We start from the raw sequence: 15958 nt of genomic DNA on the forward strand, positions 1-15958 counted from the left end.
TAAACAAACACTCACACATGCACATACAACTATATATACACACAGTTGGTCTGCTCCAAGTTTTGTTTTCATTTTGCCCCTTCCCCCATCCGAACCGAAACCTTATTTTTGGTAGTTTCTGTTCCAAGCTTGTAAAACAACACATCCTAACGGCTGAGATGGAAGTTCCTTGTTTTGGTAAGTGTTGTTTTACTTCTGCCGTTTTCTTGTTTTTGCTCTACTTTGATTTGTTTTCGTTTTTTTCTTTTTTACTCTTTTCCATCCATTATTGCTCGTGGTTGATATGTTATTTTTTATTTGAAAATTAGAATTTACCTGCCTTCGCATCCATTTATAATTGGGATAGAAACAGAGTGAAAAAAAAAACATAGACAGACAGAGGGTAAGTAATAGAAACAAAATAATAAAAGCTGGTGGTGTTGTTAGTGTATAGACCCCAAATCAGTCCTGGCTGGGCAGGGCTCAAGGACCTACCAGCAGTGACCAGTCTATTATTTAAAAAAGAAAATTGTTCAGACAAATCGAGCGTAAAATAAACGGCTACATTCTCCAATATATCCTTCTTTTGTCTTTATAAGCAGCAGAGGGAGATTTGAAAGCATTTGACAGCTATTTCTAGCAGGGCGAACGACCACGAAAATACAATTTCAGTCATGAATCAATCATATTTCCAGCCGACTAGAGAGCCTCGAAGTGGTCGCTCGGCCTGCTAGAAACAGCAGCTCAAAACTCCTTAATCAATGTCACCCTCGGCAATCTTTCGGTATTTGTACAATTTACGTCGTTTTTAAATCAGGTGTTTTATCTCAGCTTCGACGCTTTCGTTCGTAGGCCTGCTGGACCAGAACTGACCTGGGGCTATGCAGCATCACAGCCAATTCGGATGATCATTGCTGGTAAATAGAATAATTTCTTAGACACAAGATCACAAGAGGACAGGGAACAGTCGATCGAATATAATTCTTTATTTTTATCCAGCCCGGAAGAACGAACGACTAAACAGAATCCAATCTCAGAATATTAAAAAAAATTGATAATCACTAGGCAGTTTATCCGACACATTAGGACAGACACCCAGCCACCTTTCTCTAAACAGACGATATGCTATCACGGGACAGGACAGATAGGTGGGTGCTTGTGTACGAGTGTAAATGTATTTTTGTCTGGAGTTTTGTTTTGTTTTCTAGCGGAAAAAGACGTGAGACGAAAACAATTCATGGTAAATTTTTTTTTGTGAAAAGTGTAGGGGTGAGGTGGTAGAAATTTACCCAATTTATTTGGAAAACTAGGTAAATCGTTGAATAAAATAGACAAAAACCGTAACCCTAAAGAAAACCAGAGATGACCAACGTACATAGAAGAAAAAATAATAAAAGTTTGTTAACGTGTTCTTCGAAAGATTAACAAAACAAAGAGGTTACTGTCCGAAACTCATATCTCTCTCTCTCTCTCTCTCTCATTCACTCTCTCTCTCTCTCTCTCGCCCTCATCTCACACAGCACACAAACTTATTTCAAAATAAAACGAATGAATAACTTCGCAGACTTCGAGTACTACAAATTATTGGCCTTCACGTCCAATTATAACTGAGATATTGAGACAGAGAAAATGAGAGAGGAGGCAGACAGACAGGGGAAGAGAGACAGACAGACAGATAGACACAGAAAAAAAATTTTGAGAAACGTACGCAGAAAGCAAGGATAACAGAAGAAATACAAGAAAACCACGGTGAATGGGGAGATTCCTGAGTGGTGGTCTCTATAGCGATAAGAATCAATTCTGTCAATAAACGGTATTTTAGCGAGCGGCAGGGGGCCTCCCCCAATGTCTTGCCCTTGTGGTAAAGAAAGGATATTTAACGTTCTCAGGGCAGCAGCGCGAACCTTCGTCCGAGAAGGTTCGGAGGAGGAACTGAAATGTGGGAGTTAACTTAGGAAAAGAGTGTGTTAGAGAAAGATGGAGAGGGTGAGAGAAAGCGTGAGGCTGAAGCGGGAGGAGGAGGGAGGGAAATGCGGAGGAGTAGAGAGAGAGAGAGAGACAGAGACAGAGAGGGAGTAGAATACTAACGTGTTCCTATGTGTGTGTGCGTGTGTGTGACGTATGTGTAAGTGACTTGTGTATGCTGTACAGTATATGTGCACGTGTGTGCGTATATGTGTGTGTGGAATAGTGAGCGGTGAGAGACAAGAGTGAGGTGTGTGTGTGTGTGTGAGTGTATAAGTGTGTGAAACGAGACAAACATTCGTGAAATGAGGAGAGGGTTAGCCTTGATAGCCAGTGGTCCTCCTCTTACTCTATCCTTCTCTGCTTCAGCTTCTGTGTTCAAAGAAGACGAAACAAAAGCCACTTTATACTCTGTAATTGTGTAACAGTACACACGCACACACTCATCCATATATATATAAATATATATATATATATATATATATATATATATACACACACACACACACACGTACGTTGTCAGTTGTTTCACGGGAATCTATTTACATACCCACGTGTCTTTCCAGACTAGTTTCATTGATGTCTACATACATCGGACCATTCGGGTATGTAAACAAAACACCTTTTCTATTACATATATAAATGTCTGCGCGCGTATTTTATGTTTGTGTGTGTGTGTGCACTCATATAGATGTGTATATATATATATATATATATATATATATATAATGTGTCTGTGTGTATTTATATATGTGTGACTACGTATGTCATGTATATATTGAGTTAAGCCGGTGGCTGTAATTAATAATCGATGGAATTACTTCAAAATGCGATGTGTACTGAACAGTTTGTCGTATAAATTCTTCATGTATATCTTTAACCAAAGTCTATTTACTACCTACCCAAACAAGAACGAGATAGTTCATGTAGGGTAGATGGAACTTTTGTAGTTACTTGTATTTGTTGGTCTTTTAATGTTTGGTGTTATATATATATATATATATATATATATGTTTCTATTTCTATGTGAGTGAGTGTATAAAATCGCAACGGAACTCCGCCAAAAGTGTTTAATAGAGAAAGAGAGAGAGGTATCTCAAAGACCGGTTAATTAGATTTGTTTGAGAAACTAAGTGTTTATAGGTGGTGTATGAAAAGCGGTTTATATGTATACGGGAAAAAAAGTGTGGGTGTATATATAAGTATTAAAAAAAAACGAAGCGTTTATATTTACGGGATAATGGTGTAAATGTATATATAAAAAACAGCGTTTGTTTATACGTGAAATATTTTGATGTATGTGAATATCAGTATTTATATGTTTACGATAGTGTTCGTAAATAATGTATAAGGAAAGACAAAGTTTGTAAAATAAGTTAAGTAGAAATTAGAATGAGATATATATATATATATATATATATATATATATATATATATATATATATATATATATATATATATATATATATATCTCAGTCCTACTGCGTTGCACCTTGGGCAAATGTCAAAACTATAGCCTCGGGCCGACCAGAGCTTTCTCAGTGGATTTAGTTAACGGAAACTGAAAGAAGCCCGTCGTACATATATGTATATATGTCTCTGTGTGTATCTGTCTTTGTCCACCCACTCACCCCGTCACCGGGGTGGGTGTGTTTACATCCCCGTAACTAAACGATACAATAAGTAAAAAAACGAGTTACTGGGGTCGATTCATTCGACTAAAAATTCAAGGCAGTGCCCCAGCATGGCCGCAGACTAACGATTGAAACCACATGGTTCTGGGTTCAGTCCCACTGCGTGACACCTTGGGCAAGTGTCTTCTACTATAGCCTCGGGCCGACCAAAGCCTTATATATATATATATATATATATATATATATATGTAATGCATGTATATGTATAAAGGCTTATATATATATATATATATTGGTTTGTTTACGTTCCCGTAACTTGGTGGTTCGGCAAAAGAGACCGATAGAATAAGTACTAAGCTTACAAAGAATAAGTCCTGGTGCTCCAGCATGGCTGCAGTCAAATTATAGTAACAAGTAAACGAATAAAAGAATATATATAAAGATAGGGGGAGGGGATATATATTTTTATGTATATATTGATATTTGTGTGCGTGTATGTATGTATAGTTAATATTCAATTTTACAATTGTATTTAGACGCAAGGCCATAATAGAGAGTGTCAAAGTATAGAGTTTGTGTGAAGTCCATATATTTGTAATCCTTCCACTGTCCGATTTAACACTACGGCCTGGCCCCTTGTGTGTCTTTGGCGATTCCCCGAAAAACGTTTATGGGTGAAAGGTGCAAAAGTGTGGCGGGGAGATGAGGGAATTTTTTTTTTTTTTTTTTTTTTTGCCCGTTTTCCTATGCCTTGGCGTATGGGACTCTGGGATAACTGTTCCAAAAGCTCCGCCGCCCGAGGTTGCCGGACTTCCTCTTCTGACAAAGAAATAATAATAATCCTTTCTACTGAAGGCACAAGGCCTTGAAATTTTGGGGGAGGGGACTAGTTGATTACAACAACCTTTATCGACCCCGAATGGATGAATGGCAAAGTCGACTTCCAGGGAATTTGAACTCAGAACGTAAAGACGGACGAAATACCGTTAAACATTTTGCCCGACGTGTTAACGATTCTGTCAGTTGATGATCTTTTTTACTATAGGCACAAGGCCTGAAATTTTGGCCGAGGGGGATAGTCGATTACATCGACCGCAGTGTTTCACTGGTACTTACTTCAACGACTCTGAAAGGATGAAAGTCAAAGTTGACCTCGGCGGATTTTGAACTCAGAACACGAAGACTGGCAAAATACCGCTTAACATTTTGCCGGGGTCCTAACGATTCTACCAGCTCGCCACCTTAATAATAATAATAACAATAATCCTTTAAACTAAAGGCACAAGGCCTTAAATTTTATAGGAGGGGACTCGTCCATCTACCCCAGTGTTTCACTGGTACTTAATTTATCGACCTCAGAAGGATGGAAGGCAAAGTCGACTTCGGCGGAATTTGAACTCAGAGCGTAAAGATGGAGATGCAGCGAAAGTAAAGAATAGGCACACCCGGTGTTTAGGATTAGGGGTTTTGTTACGCCGAAAACGGGTGGTGTACGTATTTTTTACCTCTGCCGGAAATGTCGCTAAGCATGTTGTCCGGCGTGTTAATTAATGGTTCCCGATACCTTGGACAGGTGTCTTCTACTATAGCCCCGGATTGACCAATGCCTTAGTGAATTTGCTCGACGAAAACTATGGAAGCCCGTCATGTGTGTGTGTGTGTGTGTGTGTGTGCGCGCGCGCTTGTTCCCCTTCCATTACTTGACAGCCAGTGTTGGTTTGTTTACGTCCATGTAGCATAGCCGTTCGGCAAAAAAAAAAAAAACGCGATAGAATAGTGTCAGATTTTATCAAACAAGTACTGAGTTGATTTATGCTCGACTAAATCCTTCATTCAAGGTGGTACTCCAGCAAGGCCGCAGTCCAGTGACTGAAAGAAGTTTAAGACAGAAAGATGAAAAAATGTATAAACTTTAGTTTGGACACGAAACTCTTTTGCAGGAACACCTTTGGTGATGCTCATTATTCAATCATTGAGATGAAAGGTAATCTTCGTTGTAAAACTTACCTTGGAATTCAGGTCGACAAAATATGTATTACAAAAATTATTCCGGGTGAGATAGAGTGGCGTTTTCAAATCACATCATTCCTACCTACCCGTTAAGTTTTACCGCATACAGCAATATACAAGAGTGGCTGTGTGATAAGAAACTTGCTTCCCAACCACATGGTTCCGGGTTCAATCCCACTGCGTGTCACACTGGGGAGGTGTCTTCTGCTATAGCTTCGGGTCTGCCAAAGCCTTGTGAATGGATGTGGTAGACGGAAACTGAAAGAAGCCCGTCGTATATATATATATATATATATATATATATATATATATATATATAAATGTATGTATTTGTGTGTTTGTGTTTGGCCCCACTTGACAACCGACGCTGGTGTGTTTACGTCCCTGTAACTTAGCGGTTCGGCAAAAGAGACCGATACAATAAATACTAGGTTGACAAAGTATGCCCTTGGGTCGATTTGCTCGACTAAAGGCGGTGCTCCAGCATGGCCGCAATCAAATGACAAAAGTAAAGCATGAATATATATGCACACACACACACATTCACTCATATAGGCTCAGGCATGGCTGTGTGACTTCCCAACTCCGTGGTTTCGAGTTCAATCCCACTGAACACCACCTTGAGCAAGTGTTTTCTACTGTAGCCTCGGGCCGACCAAAGCCTTGTGAAAGGATTTCGAAGGCGGAAACTGAAAGAAGTCCCTCATATCTTTGTTTGTGTGTGTGTCATCATCGCTTGACAACTAGTGTTGGTGTGTTTACGTCCTCGCAACTTAGCAGTTCGGCAAAAGAGAAACCTATAAAAAATAAGTACTGGGGTCAATTCATCCGTCTAAAAACTCTTCAATGCGGTGCTGCAACATGGCCACAGTCTAATGACTATAACTTGTTGTTGTTGGCACTCCGTCGCTTACGACGACGAGGGTTCCAGTTGATCCGATCAGCGGAACAGCCTGCTCGTGAAATTAACGTGCAAGTGGCTGAGCACTCCACAGACACGTGTACCCTTAACGTAGTTCTCGGGGATATTCAGCGTAACACAGAGTGTGACAAGGCTGGCCCTTTGAATTACAGACACAACAGAAACAAGAAGAAAGAGTGAGAGAAAGCTGTGGTGAAAGAGTACAGCAGGGTTCGCCACCCAACCCCGCCGGAGCCTTGTGGAACTTTGGGTGTTTTCGCTCAATAAACACTCACAACGCCCGGTCTGGGAATCGAAACCGCGATCCTATGACCGCGAGTCCGCTGCCCTAACCACTGGGCCATTGCGCCTCCACTAATGACTACAACAAACAAAAGATAAAAGACAGCTACGCGCGCGCACATGCGTTCTATGACACAACTATGTTATGCAAAGGGCACTGCTATTAAGTCAGCTGTTTAGAAATCTGACAAGAACTGCATACAGGCAATGCATGTTGTTTAGCTGACACAGGACAGGGGCAGCACTTGTAGGGGATACTTAAGATCAATAACATTCTATCCGTGCCCACGCTGTCCTTTTAAGGCACGATGAGGTGATTTCCGCGATATTTGGCTACTACTTCTGGTGTGTGTGTGTGTACACACATGCACATATACAAACACATACATATATGTGCATAAACACACACTATATATATATACACACTCACAAACATATGTATATGTGTATATATAAGTATATACGCATAAATGTGTGTGTGTTTGTGTGTGTAAGTATTGCGTTTCACCCTCTGACCGAGAACTGAAGGAGTTGGTGACCTGTGTTTTCCGTTCGTCTGAGTGTTTAGTATATGTCTGTATGTTATTTTATAATACGTTTTATATATATGTGTGTGTGTGTGTGTGTGTGTGTGTAGGCGCAGGAGTGGCTGTGTAGTAAGTAGTTAGCTTACCAACCACATGGTTCCGGGTTCAGTCCCACTGCGTGGCATCTTGGTCAAGTGTCTTCTACTATAGCCTTTGTGAGTGGATTTGGTAGACGGAAACTGAAAGAAGCCCGTCATATATATATATATATAAGTGAATGGGCGTGTTTGTGTCTGTATTTACCACCCCACGCCCTAACATCGCTTGACAACCGATGCTGGTGTGTTTACGTCCCCGTAGCTTGGCAAAAGAGACCGACAGAATAAGTACTAGGCTTACAAAGCGTAAGTTCTGGGGTCGATTTGCTCGACTAAAGGCGGTGCTCCAGCATGGCCACGGTCAAATGACTGGAAAAAAATAAAAGAATATAAAGGTATGTCATATTTTCCGTTTGTTGTCTTTTTACTTAATCCTGAAAATATATACATATATATAATATATATATACACAGGGTGATTGAAAAGTGACTCTCTATTTTAAAATACTTATAAATTATTTAACTAATTCTTTTCTAAAATTCTTTGAAGTATGAGAATTTATTCTTTAATTGTATTGCTCTTGTCGTTCCTGACTGGCCGAATACCCACTTCCCCAGGCGATGGATGGGTCGTCGTGGTCCGCATTAGTCACCCCGTGACATCTTTTTGTGGGGTTGATAAAGAACTTGAAGGGCGAATATGAGAAGTTATGTCTTCTTCCATCTCCCAAGAGTTCCTGGTGGAATCAGTTGGTGCAATTCCTGGGTGACTCAAGAAGCTGGTGGCGACACCTGGAGCCCATATCGAACTTTAGATAAAACCTCATACTAAAAGCTTCTCATATCCATTTTTTTTTTTTTTTGTAAAAATTACAATTAATAATTAATTTGTATTTTAAAATAGGGAGTTACTTTTCAATCACCCTGTATATTTATATACACACACACAGACATACATACATACATACATACATACATACATACATACATACATACATGCATATGCATTTATGTACATTTGTTATGCATACCTATTTTTGCCAATTAAGTAAACTGGACTAATGTGAAATAAAGTGTCCTGCTTAAGGATATAACACGCCCCCAGGAATCGAAACCACGCCTTCACGTTCGTGAACCGAATATGCTAACCACTAAACCATGCGCTTTCACGTATCTACAAATATACGTATGTGCATCCTTCCCCCCCCCTTCTCTCTCTGTATCATCATGATCATATTTTAACGTCCGTTTTTCGAGCTGCACCAGGTTCCAGTCTGTGTATTAGGTGTTCTTAACGTGACACCGGCACCGAGTGCTTCTTACGTGGCACAGGAATATATATATATATATATTTATATATATATATGTAATAATCCTTTGGACGATAACTGAAGTGGATTTAACGACATTCTGTTTGTTCCGTTTATACTTCTGTGTACTATTTTGAACATATTATTTAATGTAACGCGACGCACCTTCTTATTTCGTTAACATTCTGTGAATGTATATATATATATATATATATATATATATACACAGTAGATAGATAGATAGATAGATACATACATACATAGATATACACATACGAACACGCACACACATTTTCCTTTATGTGCTCGCTCCTCAACTTGTTAGAAATAGCAGCCATACCATACAAATCACGCTACTTTCTTTAAAATGAAATGTCGCATATTGAAACAATAAGGGGGAGGGGGTAGAAAGAAAGGCACGTGGTTTGCACAGAACTGGTCATAGGCTTTGATGATCATAGACCGTTAAGTTACAGGGGCATAAACAAAATCAGCCCTATTTTTCAAGCAGCGGGGGTACAAACACACACGTATACACACGGCGGGCTTCTACATAGCATCCATCTACCAAATTTGCACACGGGACATTGGTTGGCCTGAAGCTATAATAGAAGATACTTGCTCAAAGTGCCGCGCAGCGGGACGGATCCCGAAATCCCGTCGTTGCGAAGCGAGCTTCTTAATCACATAGCCATATCTGTACCTATGTCCGGTTTAAAAGATCGTTAAGTGGAATTTGAGGGATTTTGACTGTAATTTCTTGCAGATAGAAGAGCAATAACGAAGAGACTCAATCGTTGGCATAGCTGTTACATGTAGATACGACACAGTTATGTAACTAACTCATGTAGGCAGCGGGAATACAGTGCAATTGACGAACAGACCGTTCGATGGTAGCACTAAGTCAAACTCTTCTCACGTGAAAGCTAACTGCGATAGACACTGGCGGTATAACCAGGAGGTGTCTTTCACATCTTCACTACGGGAAACTAGAGTTATTGGTTTTAAATTTCGTCACAAGGCCAGCAATTTCAGGTAGTGAGAAGAAATTGATGACATCGACCCCGAAAGGCTGAAAGGCAAAATTAAGGATCTTTTTTAAAACGGGGGCCACATTTTTCATTAATGTTTTACGTAGTGTTTTTGGTACGGAAAGACTTTCAAACTTCGTATACTTATCTATTTTGTGTTATAGAACAGAAAAATATTTTTGTATTCGAATTTATTTCATGTAAAAAATTGTCTTATTTCGACAATTTCAACCAATCACTGACGTCCATTCAGTCGATATACATTAAGTGCCGACTACATAAACAAACGATTCTTCGTTTTATTTGCTTTTTTCATTTTAAATTTGCTTTAACCCTAACCCTAACCCTAGGGTTAGGGTTAGAGTTAGGGTTAGGGTTAGGGTTAATTGTTTCAGAATCGTTTGTTTATGTAGTCGGCACTTAATGTATATCGGCTGAATGGACGTCAGTGATTGGTTGAAATTACAGAAATACGACAACTTTAACATGGAATAATTTATGGATTTCTTTTTTTTCTAAAGAAGACTAAGAGAAAAAGATGTTTTATATGACACATTCTACCAGTGTTCCAAGTTTCAAAGTGTTTCGTTAATGAAAAATGTGGCCCCCGTTTTAAAAAAGATCCAAAATTAACCTCGGTTGAAATGGCGCTAAGCATTTTGCCCCGCATGCTAATAACTCCGCCAGCTCACCGCCTTTGGAAAACTAGAGATATTATACCATCTTATTGGGGATTTGGAAATGGAATTAGCTTAGCTTATTGAAAATGATTAAGATCTCAAACCAACAAAGACTGTGAAAAAGTGTTTCAGTTTCATTTAAGTTCAATCAACTTTATTTGTGTCGCCAATGCATTTGATAAAGAGCATAACTTCATCCTAGTAACCTTTATACAAATGCCAAAGCAAGAGATGTATGTAACAAGCGAGAGCGTGCTTCATTTGGAGTAGGAAGCGGCCTGTGGCTCGGGTTTCTGGAAACAGCAACAATTCGCAGCAGAAAACGGCATCAGGAGCGATGCGGATTTTGAAAAGTGTTGTGATGGTTGAATCCCATCTGCTGTAGGTATGGCTTGGAGACGGATGGGATCCACCAAATAGAATTTTCCTCATAGAGCTTCTCAGTTCGTTCCACTTGCAACACAACCCCTCAAAAAAGTTGCCCATCATCGTTTTTTTTTTCTTTTCTTTTCTTTTCTTGATATTTTTCTTAAAGAATATCGAAGGAGTTTTAGGGTAAGTAGGAGCAGAAAATGAGAAATCGGGGGAAATGGAAACTAGACGGATGTAGGGTTAGGGTAAACAATAAAGAAAGGAAAGAGGACGGAGAAAAGAGTGTGTGACTGTAAGGGAAAGTGAGAGGGAGGGAGGGAGCGTAATTGGAGACTGAGAAAGATAGATTAGTATGACGACAGTGAGAATGTGTTTTGGTACAACCGGGGAAGAAAAGAAGGAAGGAAGAAAGTGTGTAACTGTGCGAGAGAGAGAGGGAGATTTGATCATGTTTGGAGACAGCATAAGGGACATGTTGAGGCAAAAAAACAAAAACTCCAGCATTTTATAGCTTGACAAATGCTTCGACAGCAAATGTGTAGCGTACATCTGTCCAAACCATGATTATCATTGAAAGAAAAAGAACAAAAAATGATAAAACGTTAGCTACATGAGGATACCATTATCACCTGTCTGATTTCACTAGCTTTGCAGCCATTGCCGTGTAAAAAAATGGTGGGGTTTATCCGCCGCACCTTGTACAGTAAAGCGAAGCAGAGAGACAGAAAGAGGAAATATTTGGTTACTGACTATTGAAGAAGATATAGTAAGAGAGAAGGGTGAACGAAATTAAGAAAACATAGTGAAAAAGAGTAAGAATATATGGTTACAGACGACTTAGGAATAAACAGTGTGTGAGAAAGAGACAGAGACAGGATGTATGCCAACGGATTATTCAGGAAGATACAGTAATATACTTAATGTTAAAAAACACTGTATTTCTGTGTATATCTCTAAAATTTGTTTGCATAATTCATTCCATATTCAGATGAACCCTGTCGTTTCCGACGGATACTGTTGTTGGCACTCCGTCGCTTACGACGTCGAGGGTTCCAGTTGATCCGACCAACGGAACAGCCTGCTCGTGAAATTAACGTGCAAGTGGCTGAGCACTCCACAGACACGTTTACCCTTAACGTAGTTCTCGGGGAGATTCAGCGTGACACAGAGTGTGACAAGACTGACCCTTTGAATTACGGGCACAACAGAAACAGGAAGTAAGAGTGAGAGAAAGTTGTGGTGAAAGAATACAGCAGGGTTCGCCACCATCCCCGCCGGATCCTCGTGGAGCTTTAGGTGTTTTCGCTCAATAAACACTCACAACGCCCGGTTTGGGAATCGAAACCGCGAGTCCGCTGCCCTAAACACTGGGCAATTGCGCCTCCTCCGACGGATACTATATTAGTTTTAAATAATCGGTCACTATATTTACAATGAACATGTATGCAACATAAAATAACATACAGACCATGACGATCTGTTAGAAATCAACGAAACAAGGTACAGGGTTGAGCAATATTAGTGAAGTTTAACCGTTTACAGAAAAAAAATCTTCCATCGGTGCTTCTTTAGCGTACCGCAACATCCGTGGTCTTTGCTGTGAAACGACCCGGTCTGGATTAGGGTTTAAGGTTAGGATTGGGTTTGGATTTAAGATTAGGGATAGGGTCAGACAATACGCTAAAGTGGCACCTTTTTGTCTTTTACTTCTTTCAGTCATTGGACTGCAGCCATGCTGGGGCACGGCCTTGAAGGGTTTAGTCCAGTGGTTCTCAACGGGGGCCATTTGACCCTTGAGGATCCAAATAAGATATTGCTGTTAAGGTCTAGGTGCAATAAATTGGATATACTTCTACAGTATACAAAATATTTTCACAATTTTTTAATACAATTCTTAATAATATTTAATAATGAAAATAATGTAGAATTTTTTAATGGTTATGAGGGTCCCACCCCCTGAGTAGAATGGGAATCAAAGGGGTCCATAGGCAAAAAATATTTGAGAACCCCTGGTTTAGCCGAACAAATCGACCCTAGTACTTATTTTAAAATAAAATTTAAAAAACTTTGATAGCCTGTCGGCTCTTTTTGGGACGTAAACAAACAAACACTTGTAGTGGTGGTAGAGAGACAAAGACACACACATTCAACGGACTTCCCCATTAGTTTCCATCTGCCAAAGTCACACGCAAGTCATTAATCGATGAGATGCTAATAGTGTAAGATGCTCGCGCAAGATGCTGCGCAATGATACCGAACCCGAAACTTCGTGGTTGCAAAGCGAGCTTCTTAATCAGAAAGTCAGATCCGCGCCTATGCAATTTTTCCTTCTTTTGATTTTCACTTCCCCCACAACCCTCCGTTGTGTTCAAATTTCTTTACAATTTAAATCAACATTTTGACACTTTTATAGTGCCATAGCTGAATAATCCAAAGACTGAAATTCTGCAACTATTCCAAAAGTGGTGCTTCAAACACAAGCGTTATATATTATTTTCTTTTTTAAATATTGGTTTCAGATTTTGGCACTAGGCCAGCAATTTCGGTGAGGGGCGTGGGATAAGTCGATTACATCAACCCCAGTGCTTGACTAGTACTTATTTTATCGACCCCGAAAAGATGGACAAAGTTGACCGACCCCGGCGGAATTTGAACTCAGAACGTAAAGACAGACGCAATGCCGCTTAGCACTTTGCTCGGCGTGCTAACGATTCTACCAGCTCGCCTCAATTCCGCATAAATAATAATGATTCTTTCTACAACTGATACAAGGCCTGAAATTTTGAGGGGAGGCTGAATTCGATTACATCGATCCCAGTGCTCAACAGGTACTTATTCTGTCGACCCCGAAAGGGTAGAAAGCAAAGTCGAACTCGGCGGGATTTGAACTTAGAAAGTAACGAGTCGGGGAAAATGCTGCCAAGCATTTGTCTCCTACGCTCTAACGATTCTGCCAGCTCGCCGCCTTAACAATTCTTGGATCTTTTTTAAAACGGGGGCCACATTTTTCATTAATGTTTTACGTAGTGTTTTTGGTACCGAAAGACTTTCAAACTTCGTATACTTATCTATTTTGTGTTATAGAACAGAAAAATATTTTTGTATTCGAATTTATTTCATGTAAAAAATTGTCTTATTTCGATAATTTCAACCAATCACTGACAAGTATTCAGTTGTTTACATTTACTCCTTTGGCTGATTAAGCGATGTAAAGCGTATTTAATCTCCATACCTTCGTTTTATTTGCTTTTTTCATTTTAAATTTGCTTTAACCCTAACCCTAACCCTAACCCTAGGGTTAGAGTTAGGGTTAATTGTTTCAGAATCGTTTGTTTATGTAGTCGGCACTTAATGTATATCGGCTGAATGGACATCAGTGATTGGTTGAAATTACAGAAATACGACAACTTTAACATGGAATAATTTATGGATTTCTTTTTTTTTTTAAGAAGACTAAGAGAAAAAGATGTTTTATATGACACATTCTACCAGTGTTCCAAGTTTCAAAGTGTTTCGTTAATGAAAAATGTGGCCCCCGTTTTAAAAAAGATCCCAATTCTTTGTACTACAGGCACAAGGCCTGAAATTTTGGGAGAGGGGCCTACTCGTTTACACCAACCCCAATGCTCAACTGGAACTTATTTCATCCACCATGAAAGGATGAAAAGTAAAGTCGACCTCGGTGGAATTTGAACTCAGCTAACGACAACCAAAAACACCGACAACGGCTAAATGTGTATATCGCTGATAAATATTTATCCAAAATTCCGAAATCATAGGTAGAAATATTTTCGAGTGGCTGTGTGATAAATAGCTTGCTTACCAACCACATGGTTCCGGGTTCAGTCCCACTGCTTGGCACCTTGGACAATTGTTTTCTATAGCCTCGGGCCGACCAAAGCTTTGAGTGGATTTGGTAGACGGAAACTGAAAGAAGCCCGTCATATATATATATACATATATATGTGTGTGTGTTTGTCCCCCCCCCCCACCATCGCTTGATAACCGATGGTGGTGTGTTTACGTCCCGTAACTTAGCAAAAAAAACGATAGAATAAGTACTAGGCTTACAAAGAATAAGTCCTGGGGGTCGATTTGCTCGACTATAAAAGCGGTGCTCCAGCATGGCCGCAGTCAAATGACTGAAACAAGTAAAAGAGATAAAAGAGAGTCACTTAAGCGAAACTAGGTTATATTGGTACAAATTAGTGATAATCATACATTAAAGAACAAACAATTTTGTGTCTTCTCAGACTTTGAACGCGGACACCTGGAAAACCCCTAATGGCAGACCAGCTGTTGAGAACCGCTGCCCCAGATACTCTACAGGAAGAATTAATTTTGCAGTGGTACCCTTCCCGACCCAACCCTAACAGGACAGGATCCTGTTTAAATCGTTTCTGTCATTTTCAGTAATCTAACACCTTACCACGTGACTCCTTAATTCCTAATAGTTTCGTCTCTTTGATGTCTGTTTTGGGAAGAGGAACCGATTTCAAACGGGACTTGATATGTCATATTTTATGTTTTCAAATTTCTGGAATTCTGACCCAGTTATTGGTGTGATTTCGTCGAGTATGGAGGTGGGGATCGCGTATACGCACTTCGCCACTCACCTTCGATGCAGAAGCTACCCATGGCTTTGAATAAATCATGAACGTCGCGTTTCTCTTCCTTGGAAATAAATATGTCGTACTACTTTTATACTCGTGGCATTCCGTCGGTTGCGACGACGAGGGTTCCAGTTGATCCGATCAACGGAACAGCCCGCTCGTGAAATTAACGTGCAAGTGGCTGAGCACTCCACAGACACGTGTACCCTTAACGTAGTTCTCGGGAGAGATTCAGCGTGACAAGGCTGGCGCTTTGAAATACATCAGAAACAGGAAGAAAGAGTGAGAGAAAGTTGTGGCGAAAGAGTACAGCAGGGTTCGCCACACACGCAAAACACGCACGCACGTACAAACACACACACACGCACATTAAACGGGAGAAAGAAGTTATTGGGTGCATTTGTATGTGAACATATGTTATCTACATTTAGTTGCATAGGAAAATGGATGTGCCTGTATAAAGGCACTGTATAATGGAATTGCTTATATAAATGTGTGTGTGTGTACAGCCGTTTGCGTGGCCGAATGGTTACCGT

General features: G+C 40.0%; 1 protein-coding gene across 2 annotated transcripts in view; it reads left to right on the top strand.

Annotated features, from left to right (window-relative positions):
* The first annotated feature begins 31 nt into the window (after positions 1-31).
* The window catches only part of LOC106875097 (uncharacterized), a 112138-nt gene continuing 96211 nt past the window's right edge, over positions 32-15958 (top strand). The window contains exon 1 of one of the 2 annotated variants that reach the window (XM_089360353.1): positions 32-177. The gene's annotated coding sequence lies outside the window, so the exon portion shown is untranslated. Of the gene's footprint in view, positions 178-2113; positions 2550-15958 lie in introns of those variants that run through there. The other variant, XM_089360349.1, reaches the window with a different exon arrangement.

This window comes from Octopus bimaculoides, chromosome 11 (genome assembly GCF_046866305.1).
Source record: "Octopus bimaculoides isolate indiv1 chromosome 11, ASM4686630v1, whole genome shotgun sequence".
Taxonomy (NCBI): domain Eukaryota; kingdom Metazoa; phylum Mollusca; class Cephalopoda; order Octopoda; family Octopodidae; genus Octopus; species Octopus bimaculoides.